Below are 17,429 nucleotides of genomic sequence, written 5' to 3' on the forward strand. Positions count from 1 at the left end.
GCCAGCAAGTTTTCTGCCTAAGATGGGGGAACATAATTCTATTATTTCAGATGATCTGAAACAAAGTCCTGATACAATTTAAGTTCAACAAATGTTAATTTAAAATTGGTCGATATAACAATCAATTGCTTACATTCCCCAGTGTCAGGAAGATCAAAGTCTAGCCATGGAAACAGGCAAATAATTGCAATATATAACTGTGGGTTGAAAACAGTTTAAAATAAATGTTTAAGCAAACATGGCATAGTGTTTTGTTTAAAGAAATCTACTGTGTAGAAAAAGCAGAATAATAAAAGAGGAAACTTTAAATGATTATAAAAGGAAATATTAATAAAGATGATCTAGTCAACTTATATGATAAATTATCCCTCAGTGTAAAAACATAAAATAATAATTTTTGGTTTGTTTATTTAAAAAGCAATTAAAGTACAGATTTCCCCAAAGAAGTTATACAGATGGCCAATAAGCACAAGAAAGGATGTTCAACATCATTAGTCAATAGGGAAATGCAAATCAAAATTACAATGAAATACCACTTCATACCCATTAGGATGGCTAGAATATCAAAAAAACCTTTTTTTTTCTTTTGCCTCTGTTTCAATTTGACTTCCACTAGTGGTCATGCTTAGAAAATACATGAATAAAAAACCCTCATGTAACTCTTTTGTCCTTCTAAGTAAGGGCACCACCTTACTTGGATACTACATTTCTTCTTTTCATTATTCAGGATATGACTCCATTCTCACTCTTCACTTTTTTCCCTACATCACTGCCTACTCAGGTTGCAATAGCAAAATACCTCAGACTGGGTGGGTAGCTTTTAAAGAGCAGAAATTTATTGCTCACATTTCTGGAGGCTAGAAGTCTGAGATCAAGGCACCATCATGGTCATGTTCTGGAGAAGGCCCTCTTCCTGGTTAAAGCCTGCTCACTCTCCACCGTGTCCTCAAATGGTAGAAAGGGAGGTGGAATCTCTCTGAAGCCTCTCTTATAAAAACACTGATTCTGTTCAGGAAGGCTCCATCCTCATGACCTCAGCACCTCCCAAAGTCCCCACCTCCTGATACTATCCTCTTTGGGGGTTAGGATTTCGACATATGAACTTGGTTGGAGGGGAGACACACTCAGACCATAGTAATCATCAAAATCTCCCTCTCTGCTGGATCAAACGTAATGGTATACAAACACCTTGTAACTCCTCCTATCTTAAAACCAACCAAACAAAATCCTTCTCTTGACCCCACTTCCTCTCCAACTACACTCCCTATATTTCCTCCATTAGAACCAACTTTTCTGAAAATGTTATCTATTTTTATTTGCTCTAATTCCTCTCTTTATGGTTTCTTAGAAATCCATTCCAATTGAGCATTTATTAGCAGTACTCATCTGCACCAGCCCCTTTCAAAGTAATCAATCAACTCCAGGATTCATATCTCTATCTTGAGTGAACTATTTAAATTTAAGCACCACTGGCACAGTAGATGTCTCCCTTCCCCTGGGAATATCTTTCATCTTTTTGCTTCATACATTGTTCCTTTATCAATTTTTCCATTTCCCCATGTTGGAGTGAATGGAGTGTCACTCTTTGGCCTTCTTTTCTATACATATTAATTACTTTGCTGACCTCTTCTTCAAATACCATTTTCTCAAATACTGATGATTAGAAAATTTATGTCAACAACTTAAATCTACCCTGTGAACATCAAATTTTTAAAAATGACTGGTAATTCAATATTTTACTTGTTATCACAGACAGGTCCTAGCATGACCCCCAATAATTCTATCTCTTCTATGGGTGTGGTTTGTGGCACCCCAAAACAATTACCATAGTAACATCAAAGATCACTGATCACAGAGCACCATAATAAATATAATAATAATGAAAAAGTTTGAAACACTGTGAGAATTAACAAAACATGACACAGAGACATGAAGTGAGCAAATGCTGTTTGAAAAATGGCCCTGATAGCTTACTCTATGCAGGATTGCCACACACCTTCAATTTGTAAAAAACATAATATCTGTGAAGCACAATAAAGCAAAGCAAAATAAAATGAGGTATGCCTGTACAAATAATTGGCAAACAATTTTTAAAGCTCACATATATATTAATAGTATTTATTAATATTAATTTCCTGACTTTGATGATTATACCATGCTAATATATGATGTTAACATTTGGGAATGCAGAATCACAGGCATACTGGAACTCTATTTTTGGAACCATTAACATTTTTATTCACAAAATACAAAGTCTTAATAAAAATTTAAAAAAGATTTTTTAATACATGAAACCTATACCAACATTACCACGGTAATGTTGAAAAATTATAAATTGAACCATAGTAAGTAAGGGACCATTTGTATATAGATTTTATTTATCCATTCTGCTAATCTCTGCCTCTTGACTGGTGTGTTTAATCCATTTACATTTAATGTAATTCCTGACAAGATAGAAGCTGTCTCTGCCATGTGCCATTTTACTTATTTTTCTACATCCCTTTTTACCTCTGTTCCTCCAATACTGTCAGCTTTTGTGTTAAAAAGGTATTTTTCATGGTATCATTTTAATTCTCTCTTTTTTTTTTTTACTATATATTTTTGAGTTAAACTCTCAGTGGTTTCATTGTGATTTCAATTAGCATCTTAACTTAAAACAATCTAGTTAGGATGAATACTAATGTTATTTCAACAGTATAAAAAATTTCCTCCAAAATATCAACAGTGTTCTATAATTATTGCATTAGGCAGGGTATAATTTCCTACGGCTGCTTTCACAGATGACCACAAACTAAGTGGCTTGAAAGAAGAGAAATTTATTCTATCACAGTTATGAAGGCTAAAAGTCCAAATCAAATTGTCAGCAGGGCCATATTCCCTCTGAAGTCTCCAAAGAAGAGTCCTCCCTTGTCTCTCACAGCATCTATTGGCTCTCAGAAATTCTTGGTGCTCTTTGGCTTGCAGTTTCATTATTTCAATTTCCATCAGCACATGGACACGCAGAGCTGTATTGGTTTCTATCATCTGTACCACAGGTCTTCTGGTGCAGCAGCAAGATGCCCAGCACTCTTGTCCTCAGCAGTCTCCAGGCACCTAGTGTATGCTGGGTCCTGTCAGCACTCCAAGACAGGCAAGACAGAAACTAGTCCTCCAGAAAAGTCTCAGCAAAGCCAGATTGTTGGAAGCATGCTCCTCGGGGAGAAGCCAGGAGTTGGGGGTTTTCTCCCACTCATTCCACACTGAATTGGAGGGAGAGACTAAGGCAGGTGAGTGCATGCTAACCTAAGCCTTCACCTTTGTTCTCAGCAGCCCTCACTCTGACACCTTTTCCTGTCAGTGAGTTAATTCAGGCAAGACAGAAACCAGTCCCTCATGCAGCTCCCCTAAAAATCTTCACATTGGACTTATACTCTAGTTTTCCCTTTCCCTCTCCAAGAAGCCAGGAGCTGAGAGTTTTCTCCCAGGGGATCATGCAGCACTTAGCCAAGGGGGGGGGACTATGGCAAGTAAATGGCACAGATCTTCCTCTCAGCTACAATATGCCTGATTTTATGCTCACCCAGGGTACAGAAGCCTCTTAACTGTTATATGGATTTTTCACAAAGGGAATTGTTTTGTTTATTGTTATTGAATCAATGTCTCCATGGGGGGGAAGGAGGGCCTGAGGCTTCCCATTCTGCCATCTTGCTGATGTCCCAGAAAATAATCTCAGAAACTCCACATGGTTTACGTATGATGGAGAATCCATTCTTGTAAGATACTTTATTTTTTCCTCTGTGACATTCATTTACCTGAGACTTGAAACTTAGGGAGGTAACAGCTGACTCTCAAAGCTCTGAACCAGATCATGTAAGTGCTTTTTAAAAAAAATTTTCTTTGAGCTTCAGAGACGTGGAGACTGAGACTTAATTTTCCATATGCTCCAGGGCTAGATGAAGTTTTCTTTGGTTAAATAAAAAATGAAAGAAAAATTCATCTATGGCCTGATTTCCCTGTGCTCTCACTATTCATGTTCAAAAGTTTCAAGGCTAATTTGAAGATGGGCTAAAAGTAGAAAAAGACAAGTAAAAAAATAAAAATGGGGAATTCTTCAAAATTATGAAAGTACAGTGCAGATTTTCAACTGTTTGAAGGTAGCAGATCTTTCTGAATATCTGAAGAATGCCAGAGGAACAGAATCAAGTTGTCTATTCTCCACACCTCTTGAATATGGGTTTCCCAAAGTTGATATTTATTTTTATCTAAGAAGTTTTCTGACTAGGTTCTTTATTATATCTTAGCCTTCACACAGCAACTATGAATTTAGCATTACTAGTTTGAATGTCTTGTGATTGATGAGTGCGCTAGGTTGCGAGTTGGTTCATGTTCACTGAAGAGCTAGACCACATCTGAATTTTATATTTATGTTTTATGATAAATAGAACAAAATGACACTTTTTTGTTGGATCCATTTCTAAGTAATTGGTTAATTGCTTACTACTGGAAATAAAGACCCTTCTTAGCATTTTATGTTCTCATATAAGAAGCAGGGTTGAAGTTGGTGGATTTAGTCAATTCAAACAATATATTGTAGGCTATAAGTTGGCTGTCTTCTGAGGTATTTATGGACCACCTCCTACATGATTCTTAAGAAACTGACTTTCAGTTATAGATCCTTAAAGAAAATAAGGCAGATATAGGACTACTCAAATAGGAGAATTTAGAGAAAAATGGGAACTATTATAAACTCAAAGCCCATTTTGAGGGTAAAAATCACAGAGTATATATATCAAAAAATGCATCTGAAGATCTCCCAAAGCTCTGTGTCCTTCTGAATAGATTGTTCAAATAATGAGGAATCATTCTAATAATTGAAAAAACAAGCTTGTATATTTTGGAAATAATGATTGAATCTTATTTTAATAAATTAGTGAGGCACTCCCAGTCATGTGATAATTTGTTCACTATTTAAGCTATAGTAAGCTGCTTTTTAAACATATTTTATTGAGGTATACAATGTTATGTTAATTTCTGCTGCACAGCAAAGTGATTCATTTATACATACAGAGTAAGCTGCTTTTATAACCCATGAAATGTATGGATGTTTATATTAACCTGTGCATTTAGTTAGCATTTAGTTTGTCATCCTGAGAATTCATTAATAGACTGTTATCTGCAACCAATACCATTACTTTTCTTTCTGGGAGAAAGTAAAAAAAAAGAAAATTCTTATTAATGTTTAAATAATCTATAAATAATTTGTTACACCTCAATAAGGTAAATTAAGTGGGTAAGAAGCTAAATCAATAGCATTTGCTATGATGACTTTTTCTTCCTACTTCTTCAAACCAACTTGTATCAAATTAAATGAACTATACTGAGAAGTTTTGTATTGTTCTATTTTCCCTGTTTAACAAGATTTGGGGGGATTTAAGAAAACTAACATGAAATTCTAAATATGAATGAAAATTTGTGCAACATCTTCTAGATTGTGGTACATTTTCACATTCTTTAGGCTGAGTAATAGACATTTGATAAAGATTGATTCTAGTCACCTACTCCAGAGCAGTCTCAGTCTAAGCGTGGCTTGTGGTTGTTTCCTCATATGAAGAACTGAATAGGTACAAAATTTCCCACTGCCTTCTTCTGCCCTCAGATTGAGCAGTGAGGATAATTTAGTCATTCTTGCTGTGTTTCCTCCATTCATGAGCTATTGCCTTCAATATATTTCTAGTTATATGGTATAATCTCTGAACAAAATAGGTGGAAGCTACACAAATTTTAAGCATTAACATATTGCTTAAACTATGGTTTAGGTTCTGTGATCTCTTTGTAACATTAGGAATCAGGTGTAAAGGCCCACGCATTTCATTCATGAAATGTTCCAAATATAGTCCTTTAAATGATTGCCCTTCCAGTATCTTTGTTTTATAGCTTATGTGACAGAAGTTATGTTTCCAACAAGTCTATACGGACTCAAAAATTAGATTCCTGAATGTTAGATGCTTTGCAGTATGAAGTGTACTTTAAAATATTTCAGCATAGGCAATGTGGTATTACATACTCAATAGTTTAAGTTGCATTCCAGGATTACTCAGATTTCTTAATTAGAAATTTATATCTGAGAGGTATTTAGTTAGCATTCTAATTAGAAAGATCACACTGCATAAGTGGCTTCCAAAAGTGCTTCATTTATCTTTATATCTGATCAACAGCAGTGGTTTTTGATTAGAATAATATTTGTTAGAAATACTTTTGTTATTGTTGTGTGTATATGTTTTAAATAAGCATAATTAAAGCATGTGAATTGTCTACATGTCATTGAAACAGTCTTTACCTTTGCAAGAACAGGGTATAAAAGCTTTAGAAATTGTGTAGCTTGTAATCTTAGAGGTAAGACACCAGGCTTGTTTCTTAAAATTCCTGGGTTATCTTGAATTGGAGGATTATGATTATGGTTGATGGAGTCAATAAGTTAACTCAAACTGCCTCCAGCATATGGACTTGTTTACATCAAATAAATTATTTGTGAAAATGTGGTCTGAACAGTTAAACAACAGGTGGCTAGAACTTGATCCAGATTACAGAACAATTTAAATAATTGTTTTTATGCTTGCTTGATAATCAGTGTTTAGATATAAGTTAAATTACATCTGATTAGACATATTTTTATTTTAGACTGGTAGTAAGACCTTTGGGTAGTGGCTCATCCTTGCCAACAATTAGAGATTACTCACATCTACAAAAATGATCTACTAGTTTTATATCACACACAAAAAATTAATATAGGTACCTTGTAACAACATGTTTCTGTTGTATGCAATGCTCAAAATAAGAGATCGAGCATTTTGGGGTCATGTATTTTTGCTGTATGTATTTGCTCCAGGAGACTCTTAGTCAATTTCTTAAAGCCTAAAGTCTCCTAATATTGACTACATAATCAATGATATTTTCTCTCTCATAGGAAACAAATAAAGAACTAAATATTAAAATACTGTGACTGTTAAGTAAGTCACCAAGTTATATGTGTCCCTCTCCTGAAAAGATAAAATTTACATGAGTTCAAATCAATATGTAAAATTTGTAATGTTTCTATGAGTAATGTGCTCCAAAATTGTGCCACCTTATTTACAAAACAGAAGCAGACTCACAGACTTAGAAATCAAACTTATGGTTACTAAAGGGGAAAGGTGGGGGTGGGGTGGGGGAGAGGGAGAAACTAGGAGGCTGAGATTAACACTACTATATATAAAATAGATAATCAGCCAGGACCTACTGTATAGCACAGGGAACACTACTCAATACTCTTTAATAACCTATATGGGAAAATAATCTGAAAAAGAATAGATATATGTATAACTAAATTACTTTGCTGTATACGTGAAACAAACACAACATTGTAAATCAACTATACTCAAAAAATAAATAAATAAATAAAATGGGAAAAAAGAACAGGCAAAATGAATCTTGCGTGATTAAAAAAATCAGTATGGTGGTAGTCTACAGGGTGCAGAAAACGATTTCAAGGGGGCAAGAAAGAGCTGTCTCTATTCATGAAAATATTCTATAGCTTGATAAAGGTACTGGTTACATGTTGTACATATTTGCAAAAATTATTAATTTGAATATTTTAGATCTATGCATTTCACATATATAAATTTTTTATCAATGAAAGATTAATAATTAAAAATCACAAGACTTTGGATTTGATCTAGGTCCCTGAAAACTTGCCCTCCACATAGCTGGTGTTTGAAAGAGTTTACTGATTCTGATGTTTCAGAATCATCAGAATCATTATGCAACATAATGATTTCCCAAGGACAGCCAAGTATTTATTGTATTAATTTTCTAGTGCTGCCATAACAAAATACCAGAGACTGGAGGGCTTAAAAAACAGAAATTTATTTTCTCACAGTCTGGATGCTGGAAGTCAAAGATCAAGGTGTTGGCAGGTTTGGTTTATCCTGAGGCCTCTCTCATTGTCTTGCAGATGGCCACCTTCTTACTGTGTCCTCACAGGACCTTTTCTCTTTGCATACATCTTTGATGTCTGTCCCTCTTGTCATAAGGGAACCAGTCATATTGGATTAGGGCTCCACATTTATGACCTCATATAAGCTTAATTACCTCTTTAAAAACCCTGCCCTCAAGTACAGTCACACTGAGTGTTAGTGTCTCAATGTATGAATTATAGGGGGGACAAAATTCTATCCATAACATTTATCTTCTCAGCTTGGACCTGGAATATCAACAGTGCTGTGATCTTACAAAGAGTCATTGACATACTTGTCACAGACTGCCCTAGGGTGGTGGAAATTCCATTTGGAGACTAGTCACTGATTCCTCACCACAACCATGATTAGGAAACTCCAAAAGGAGTTAAAAGGGGAGAATTCCTCAGGAAGGGCATTGCTCTACTTAGATGATTCATTTTTCAGAATGAAAGGAAAGAACTGACTAAGAGTAAGTAGTCCAAGACACTTATTATTTTGTCCTCCATCTGTAGGTAGGCTGCCTCTGGAAGCATTATTTGTTCTTTTGTTGGTGCTGTTGTATGCAAATGAGAAACTGATCTTGAGTTCACATTGACAAGAAGGTACTCGCTGTAAGAAAAATGGTAGAGTGAATTTCTTTATATGTTAACAAATGGAGAATTTTTGGACTTTAAGAATTCTGGACTTCAGTTTCTTAGTAATTTTAAACATAGATTTTTCATTTTCCTAGACATACCACAATGGGGTAGAACTTATATTCAAATTTCCATAAAAACTTTTTTGAAGTATCCTAAATTTTCATTGCACAATCTCTAATGAGGACAACGTGTAGTATTTGATATAGGGTAGATTGTCATCTTCTGGGAAATAAAGTTAATTTTGACCATAAGTAGCCCATGGAGTTTCCATAAAGGAATAGTGGCTGGTTTTATGTGAGTAGTTCCATGAAGGAAGAACATAGACTTTAGGCTAAATTTCAATGTTTAAGAGATCAAAGACCTGGGAGATATTCAGGGCTCAGCTTGGCATCCCCTCTGTTTTCTTGTGGAGGAATTTTTACATGAATTCTCTTGATATCCTGCACTCTCCTTCTTCTGCATATACTGGAGATAAAATGATTCACCTAGTTGATGGAGGACATTTCCCAGTTGGGTATAATAAAGATAAATAATTGGCTATAGTTCCTTCTCCATCTTGGTCTGGAGTGAGGCAATGATCCAGGTAAGAGTGCTTACTTTGGAGAATCAAACTATCCCTCAGGTGAGATATTCCTAGAATCTTGATGAGATTTAAGGATGGGGGGGTTATCAGATCCATTTGGCATTTACGTTAAATTATATTTTCCAATGTCAGCATCATAAGAAATAACACTGAACATTTTACATCCTTTTGCTTTTGGTTCTTATATTGGAAATATGCAAAGGAACTTTGTTCATGAGTCCTCTCAGACCATACAAATAAGTAATGTCAGCACCGAGTATCTATCTTGAATGAATGTATAGACTCTAAGTGTTTATCAGTGTAACATGTTATGGCACCTGTTTCATTTTCTGCTCTTTTCCTGTCACCTGTGTTTTAAAACTCCTCTCCTCTATTAGACTGTAAACTTCTTGAGGGCAAGACTAAGTCTTTGTCTTATTTAACATCTCCCTACCACCTGGCACAATGCCATATATACATTGAAGAAAATCAATGAATATTTGTTCAATTACTTGTATATAATTTGAATTGAAATGAATTGAATTGCTCAACTTCAATAGTCAGAGAAATGATCTGTTTATTTTATTTTATTATTTCATTTTATTTTATTTTTTTAACATCTTTATTGGAGTACAATTGCTTTCCAATGTTGTTAGCTTCTGCTGTATAACAAAGTGAATCAGCTATATGTATACATATATCCCCATATCCCCTCCGTCTTATGTTTCCCTCCCACCCTCCCTATCCCACCCCTCTAGGTGGTCACAAAGCACGGAGCTGATCTCCCTGTGCTATGCGGCTGCTTCCCACTAGCTATCTATTTTACATTTGGTAGTACATATATATCAATGCCACTCTCTCACTTCGTCCCAGCTTACCCTTCCCCCACCCCATGTCCTCAAGTTCATTCTCTATGTCTGCATCTTTATCCCTGTCCCGCCCCTAGTTTCATCAGAACAATTTTTTTGTCGATTCTATACATATGTGTTAGCATATGGTATATGTTTTTCTCTTTCTGACTTATTTCACTCTGTATAACAGACTCTATGCGCATCCACCTCACTACAGATAACTCAATTTCATTTCTTTTTATGGTTGAGTAATATTCCATTGTATATATGTGCCACATCTTCTTTATCCATTCATCTGTCGATGGACACTTAGGTTGCTTCCCTGTCCTGGCTATTGTAAATAGTGCTGCAATGAACATTGTGGTACATGACTCTTTTTGAATTATGGTTTTCTCAGGGTATATGCCTAGTAGTGGGATTTTAGCTTTTTAAGGAACCTCCATACTGTTCTCTATAGTGGCTGTATCAATTTACATTCCCACCAACAGTGCAAGAGGGTTCCCTTTTCTCCACACCCTCTCCAGCATTTATTGTTTGTAGATTTTTTGATGTTTGATGTGATACCTCATTGTAGTTTTGATTTGCATTTCTCTAATGATTAATGATGTTGAGCATCCTTTCATGTGTTTGTTGGCAATCTGTATATCTTTTTTGGAGAAATGTCTATTTAGGTCTTCTGCCCATTTTTGGATTGGGTTGTTTGTTTTTTTGATACTGAGCTGCATGAGCTGCTTATAAATTTTGGAGATTAATCCTTTGTCAGTTGCTTCATTTCCAAATATTTTCCTCCCATTCTGAGGGCTGTCTTTTCATCTTGTTTATGGTTTCCTTTGCTGTGCAAAAGCTTTTAAGTTTCATTAGGTCCCATTTGTTTATTTTTGTTTTTATTTCCATTTCTCTAGGAGCTGGGTCAAAAAGGGTCTTGCTGTGATTTATGTCATAGAGTGCTCTGCCTATGTCTTCCTCTAAGAGGTTTATAGTGCCTGGCTTTATATTTAGGTCTTTAATCCATTTTGAGTTTATTTTTGTGTATGATGGTAAGGAGTGTTCTAATTTCATTCTTTTACATGTAGCTGTCTAGTTTTCCCGGCACCACTTATTGAAGAGGCTGTCTTTTCTCCATTGTATATTCTTGCCTCCTTTGTAAAAAATAAGGTGACCATATGTGCATGGGTTTATTTCTGGGCTTTGTATCCTGTTCCATTGATCTATATTTTTGTTTTTTTTTGTTTGTTTGTTTGTTTTTTATATTTCTGTTTTTGTGACAGTACCATACTGTCTTGCGATCTGTTTATTTTAGGCAGTTGTTTAAATTCACTGTATTTCAAACTAAGTGCTTTAGTAAAAGTTTCCTTTTTAGTCATGAAATATTTATGTTTTTCTTTAAAAATATTATTTAAAATTCTTTTTAAAAAGGCAGTAAGCACCTTTAAAATGGTCATATTCAAAGTTTATTTTTTTTTAATTGAAAAGGTCATATTTGATGAGTAAAGGAAAGAGAAACACCATTTTATTTTGCTAGTATCAGTTGGTATATGTAGATGGAACTGAGGAGAGAGGCTTTTTTTTCATTTGTATTTGTTATCTCCATAAGTTGATAGGCTCATAATAATTGGACTATTACATTTTCCCCCAGATATTTATAGGAGAATTGGGTGGAAAATATTTGAGGTTGCAGAACTCAGTCAAAAATTTTTCTATGAAATTTTCTTTCTTATTTTATTTTAGCTAAAGTCTTCCAGAGCTCAGAACTCAGGCTAATGTATGCTTAGCTTGTTTTTATAGAAAGGATTGATGTATGAACAAAGAGGCAGACACACTCTCTCCTCCCATCCCCTTTCCCTCCATATAATATCTGTTGAGGACACTAATACCTTTTATGAATATCAATCAACCAATTAAAATGCATGGCATTCTGAACTGCAAGTCAAACATTTTAGGTAGATGCCTAGTGGATAGATCCTGCATTTAACAGAAAAAACAATCCAGTTTCTGTTCTGTACATTTTGTATTCCTCTCTATAACTATAGTTTGTGAGTTTACACTTCAGCTAAAAAACAAGCAGACTGAAAAGTGTAACTGTGCCTTTTCAGTTTACTTCCTATGTGAGATGAATACTACTATTTCACTTCCTTCAAACAGTGTGAAAAATTGGTCATTGAAAAACCCTGCGTATGTTGGTGGTGCACTCGGCTGGGTCCAATGCTTCATTCATTCTTACTTTGCTTTAAATTGAATTTCAACTCACAGAGAGGACAAAAAATGGGAAAAAAAAAAAAAGAATCAGTAAAGGCAATAAAAAGTCTAGAGAACATAAATATAAATCTGCCTCCTCTCATTCTGCTACAAAATGTCAGAAATCAGCTTACTTTTTTTCTTGTAGCTAAGCGCTTGTGGGGAAGTTCAAAAATCATTTTGTGCTTTTGCTTGTTTATTTGTTTGCAACCTAGACTGTCTTCTTGATAAAAAAAATATGTGTGTGTAAGAATTGATTTCATTCCCCAGAATTGTCTTGGGGGCAGTTTTGAAAGTACAGAGAAAATAAAAGTATTTTAAGTCAATGCTTGAAAGAAGTTTTATTTTTTTTAAAAGGTATGCATAAATATTTTGATATTATATGATTACAGGACCACTTGACTCTACACTTTTGAGTTTTCCCACATTCTGAAAGCACTGCCTTCTCCTGTCTCCCATGCTAGTGCATTCTCTGGGTTTTCTTTATTCTACACTGGCTTCTACTTCTGCAAGAAACTTGCATGCTTCAAGCGCTTGGCATATACAATAGATTTTGGAGTTCCTCGGGGTTCTACTTTGTGTCTTTGAGTATTCTCACTCTCAATACTCTCCAAGCAGCTTGACCACTTCACTTACTGTCTTCACTTACTATCTATGTCTGATGACTTCCAAATTTATTTCTACCAACTAGACATGACTCTCATATATCTGACTGCCATTGGACATCTCCTCTTGAATTTATCACATCAACTACATTCAAAGCAGTTTATCAACTTGCTTCTCTAGCATGCCTTCTCAACTAAGGTCCTGAAAGACTGTGCTAGAGTCCAGGCCACCATCACTTACTCTCCCATTTATTCTCCTACTTCCTTATTTTCATAGTCAATCAATAATCAGATACTACTGATCCTATTTTCTAATTGTCTTTTTTGTTTTCAATTCTGTGTACTTTTCACAATCCCTACGCTAGTAAGCATCACTGATAATTTTATGACTAAGAGCCTCTTAAGTGGTCCCTGCACATGGAGTTGTATATCTAATGGGCAAACATTAAGTCATCTTAAGATAACTTTTTGCTGTCTTCCCATTGCTACTAGGCTAAGTTTTAAACCTTCACATATGGCCCCTGTTACCTCTCCATTCTCTCTTCTCAATTTTTTTAATAGTGTACTTTGTGTTCCTACCACACTTGACTTTACTTGCTTCTTTTCCTTAAAACTTTATCTTTATGTGTGACAATACAATCAACGTTTACCCATTTTCTGTGCATCCTTTATATATCAAATTACACATTGCCACTTCCAAATTGTTCTCCATTATCTCTCCCATTTAACTGGACTGATTACCCCACCACAGACAACTCTAGTTCTCTGTCATAACATTTAGCACACTTATAGGAAATAATTGTCTATCTTCCTTACAGAAATGGAATTTTCGTTTCATAAGGTCTATCTAATTTACTGTTGTGCCAATATGAAATAGATAAATAATTTTTTCAAAATGTGATATTCCATGTGGAGAGTAGTAAATATTTTATTAGGCAGCATTAGCAAGATGGGCACATTTTCCCCTTAAGTCCTTTAGTCTTGTTAGTATGGTTCGGAAAGCTCTCAGAATCGTCATATTGCTTCTTAGAGGCATACAGAAAAGAAGCAAGTAGTAGATGAATTTGGCTTCATGGCCTCTTGCCTTGAGGAAAAACACCATGTCCTAAGCACAGTAAGAATGATACAGGTCCAAAGGCACCATACAGCCTGGAGGTGAGAGTTTTCTTGGTAACCAGCCAGGGATTATAAACTGAGAGTCTGTCCCCAGTGTTTCAGTAGTAATTAGATGCCTGCATGTCTGAGGTTGAATGATAACCATTCTGTAATGTTATTGAGGGCCAGGGGGAACACGCTTGAAATTTATGGACTGTGATTCAGAACTGCAAAACATCTAAAAGAAAAGCATCCACTTCTTCTGCCTAGGTACATTAAACATTCAGAAATATTTTTGAAAGCCTAATTTATGCCAGGTAATGTTAGATGCTGAAGATCTAAAGATGAGTTAGAGAGTCCTTCTCTTAAAGAAACCTAAAATATCACAGGGGAGACGAACATATAAACGAATAATCCTAATATCTAAATACAATAATATCAGTATGTACAAATTATGGCAATGGAGGAAGAAATAAACTCTGCTTGATGATCAGAATAACATTCCTAAAGAGAAAACTGAATTTGAATTTTAACAGATGAGAAGAGAATTGTAAATCATGAAAGATGAGAGAGGGCATTATGGCAAAGGGAACATATGTGTGTAGTTTTAAAGCAACATGTTATTTTAGGGGATGATAAAAGGTCCTTACTGTCTATTTTCTTGACTTAAAAAGAACAGAATGTTATCTGTATGGATATTCATATGGGTGTTTCTAAATATTCAAGGAAAAAATAAAACCAAAAAACTCCATTTTCTCCTCAGTATGAGGGTACTCCATGGATATTCAAGACAAACAGATATCCTAACTTTGGAAAAATTTAGAAGAATTTTATTGTTCTGGTGGCAAAATATCAGTCCATATTTTCCATTTAATAAACTTAGAATAATAGTATCTTAAAGATCTTAATAAAAAGTATCTTAATAGATCTTAAAGAAACTATATATCATTAACTTACAGAAAAACAATTAGGTTTCCTTTCATTTGTTGAGATCATTTAGTAGGCTGTGGCTTCCCAGAGTCTTGGGTTGTTGAGGCCAAGATCTCATTTAGCCTCAGAAGAGAATTGGTCATGAGTCACATAACCCCTCATTCAACAATATTTATTGAAGTTTTAGCTTTTGTGGCAGGTAATCACCTGGTTGCTGGAATATACCAGAGGAGGGAGAGAACAGGCAAAACCCCCTGCCTTTTTGAAGCTATATTTTAGTAAAAATGATCAAGGAAAAGAAGATATACCAAAGGAATACATAGTGAATGATTCCATTTATATAAGCTTCTAGACAAAGTGAAGCAATTTATAGTGAAAAAAAAAAGTAAGTGGCTCACTGACACTGGAGTGGAGGAACACATGGCTTACAACTGTTCACAAGGTAACTTTGGAGGTGATGTAAATATTTGTTATCTTGATGGTGATTATGACTTCATGGGAGTATACATACGTAACAAAACTCATTAAATTGTATGACTTAAATATTAGCATTTTTTTTACATTCATTATACCTACAAATTACCTTAAAGCTTTAATACATGAGTGTAAAACATAGGCAATTCTAGACAAAGAATAACAGAAAATTCACTGCCAACTTTCTGCTGCATTAAAAAGTATTATAGTGATTTCTTGGGAGCATAAGAAAATGATTACAGGTGGAAACAGAGAAATGCAAGAAATAAAAAGCTATAAATGAGTAGAAATGTAAGTATATAAAATCAATATTGAATTTAAAAACTGTAAAAATAATGTCATCTAGAGCATAAAGTAAATGTAGAACAAATATGCCCAACAACAATAAAACAGTCAGTTAATAAATGGAGATAGATTATGTGAAGTTCCAAGTGTTATCTACCAAACAGTAAAAGTATTGTTACATTGGATTGTAGTAAGTGAGGGATACATATTTTATTCTTTAGTATAGCCACTAAATGAATAGTAAAATATAATAATAATAAATTCAATATTCCAGAAGAAGGCAATAGAAAAGAGATAACCACAAACAGGTGAGAAAAACAAACTAACAAAAAACAAAGAGTAGGAGAGTACGTATAAACTCAAATATCAATACATTAAATGAAAATGGACTAAATAAAGTAAGATCAGGTTAGCTTTAGAGCATTCTTTTCCTCAATAAATCGTAAGATTTAATGTTAAATTATGTTCAAAAATTGGAGAAAGCAATTGACATTTGGCTACATTTATTAGTTTTGTAACTTCTTTTTCAAATATTTCATATATATAAATATATCTGTATATATATATACACAGAACACTACACAGATTATAAATATAATGCATAATGAATTTGCACAAATTTAATATGCCCGTATAACAAGAGCCCAGATCAAGGAACAGAACACTATTATAATTATAAAAGTTGTATTTTAATATGTATAAAATAATTAATTCAAAATATTTTTTATAATTTCCATTGTAAATTCTTGTTTGTTCCTTCATTATATAATAGTGTATCATTTATTGCCTATGTAATAGGAGATCTATTACCTAGGTCTACTTTAATTTAACTTGATTTGTTTTATTATAAAACAAACATATAAATGTATTTTTATTATATTAAAGTGGTATATTTTATATTTAAGTCAGACATATTTAATTAAAAGTGGCCACCTTTTGAAATACTATGAATATACCTTTTCAGTGTTTTAAATTTTACAAGTGTATAATATGCATAAAGATAGACTCACTTCAAACAGGGAAAATGTCTGAAGTCTTTAATTATATGTAATTGTCATGCATTGTTCTCTTCTAAATGTGGCTTATCTGAAAATTGTATTTTGCAAATTTTTATCCTAATTGTATTTATTTCGGTAGGATTTCATTTGTTGATAGTATACTTCAGCATCCCATCAAGGATTTTTTTTAATCAACATGAACTGTCTTCAAAGAAACAAACAGCTTTAGACAGTGTTATCACTTTAATTATAGAAAAAAACATACATTTTTAAAGAACATCTTAGCTACCAAAGACACAATGCAGTGGGACTGCTGTAAAAAGAGGGAAAACAATATGGCAGGAACATATTCAAAAAAAGAACCTGCCAGACAAAATCAGTAGCATGTCAGATTATTAAAGCAAGCACACAGGAAGACAGGTGATATGTGACTAATACCATTGAAGAGGTAAAAATGGATTCAGTCACTTTTGCTAACTGGAAAGAATTTGCATTTATATGACATGAGAATCAATATAAGTATTTAATGTTGTTCCATCAGTTAAGAAACTATCTTTCCTGTACTATATTGCATCCTAACGATTTTGTCCATATTAACAGAAACTTTTTTGTAAACTAACTTATATGAATAGGCACATATTCCCAGAGAACTGCTGTGAAAACAGAAGAGGTTTGCTAGCAAAAGGTGATATTAGAGGACAAGAATGTTTTTAAAAGGACTGTCTTCCAAACACATAGGTCTGAGAGATTAAAAAAAAAAAAAAAAGACAAAAATGAAAGGAA

Source organism: Balaenoptera ricei, chromosome 9, assembly GCF_028023285.1.
Source record: "Balaenoptera ricei isolate mBalRic1 chromosome 9, mBalRic1.hap2, whole genome shotgun sequence".
NCBI classification, from domain to species: domain Eukaryota; kingdom Metazoa; phylum Chordata; class Mammalia; order Artiodactyla; family Balaenopteridae; genus Balaenoptera; species Balaenoptera ricei.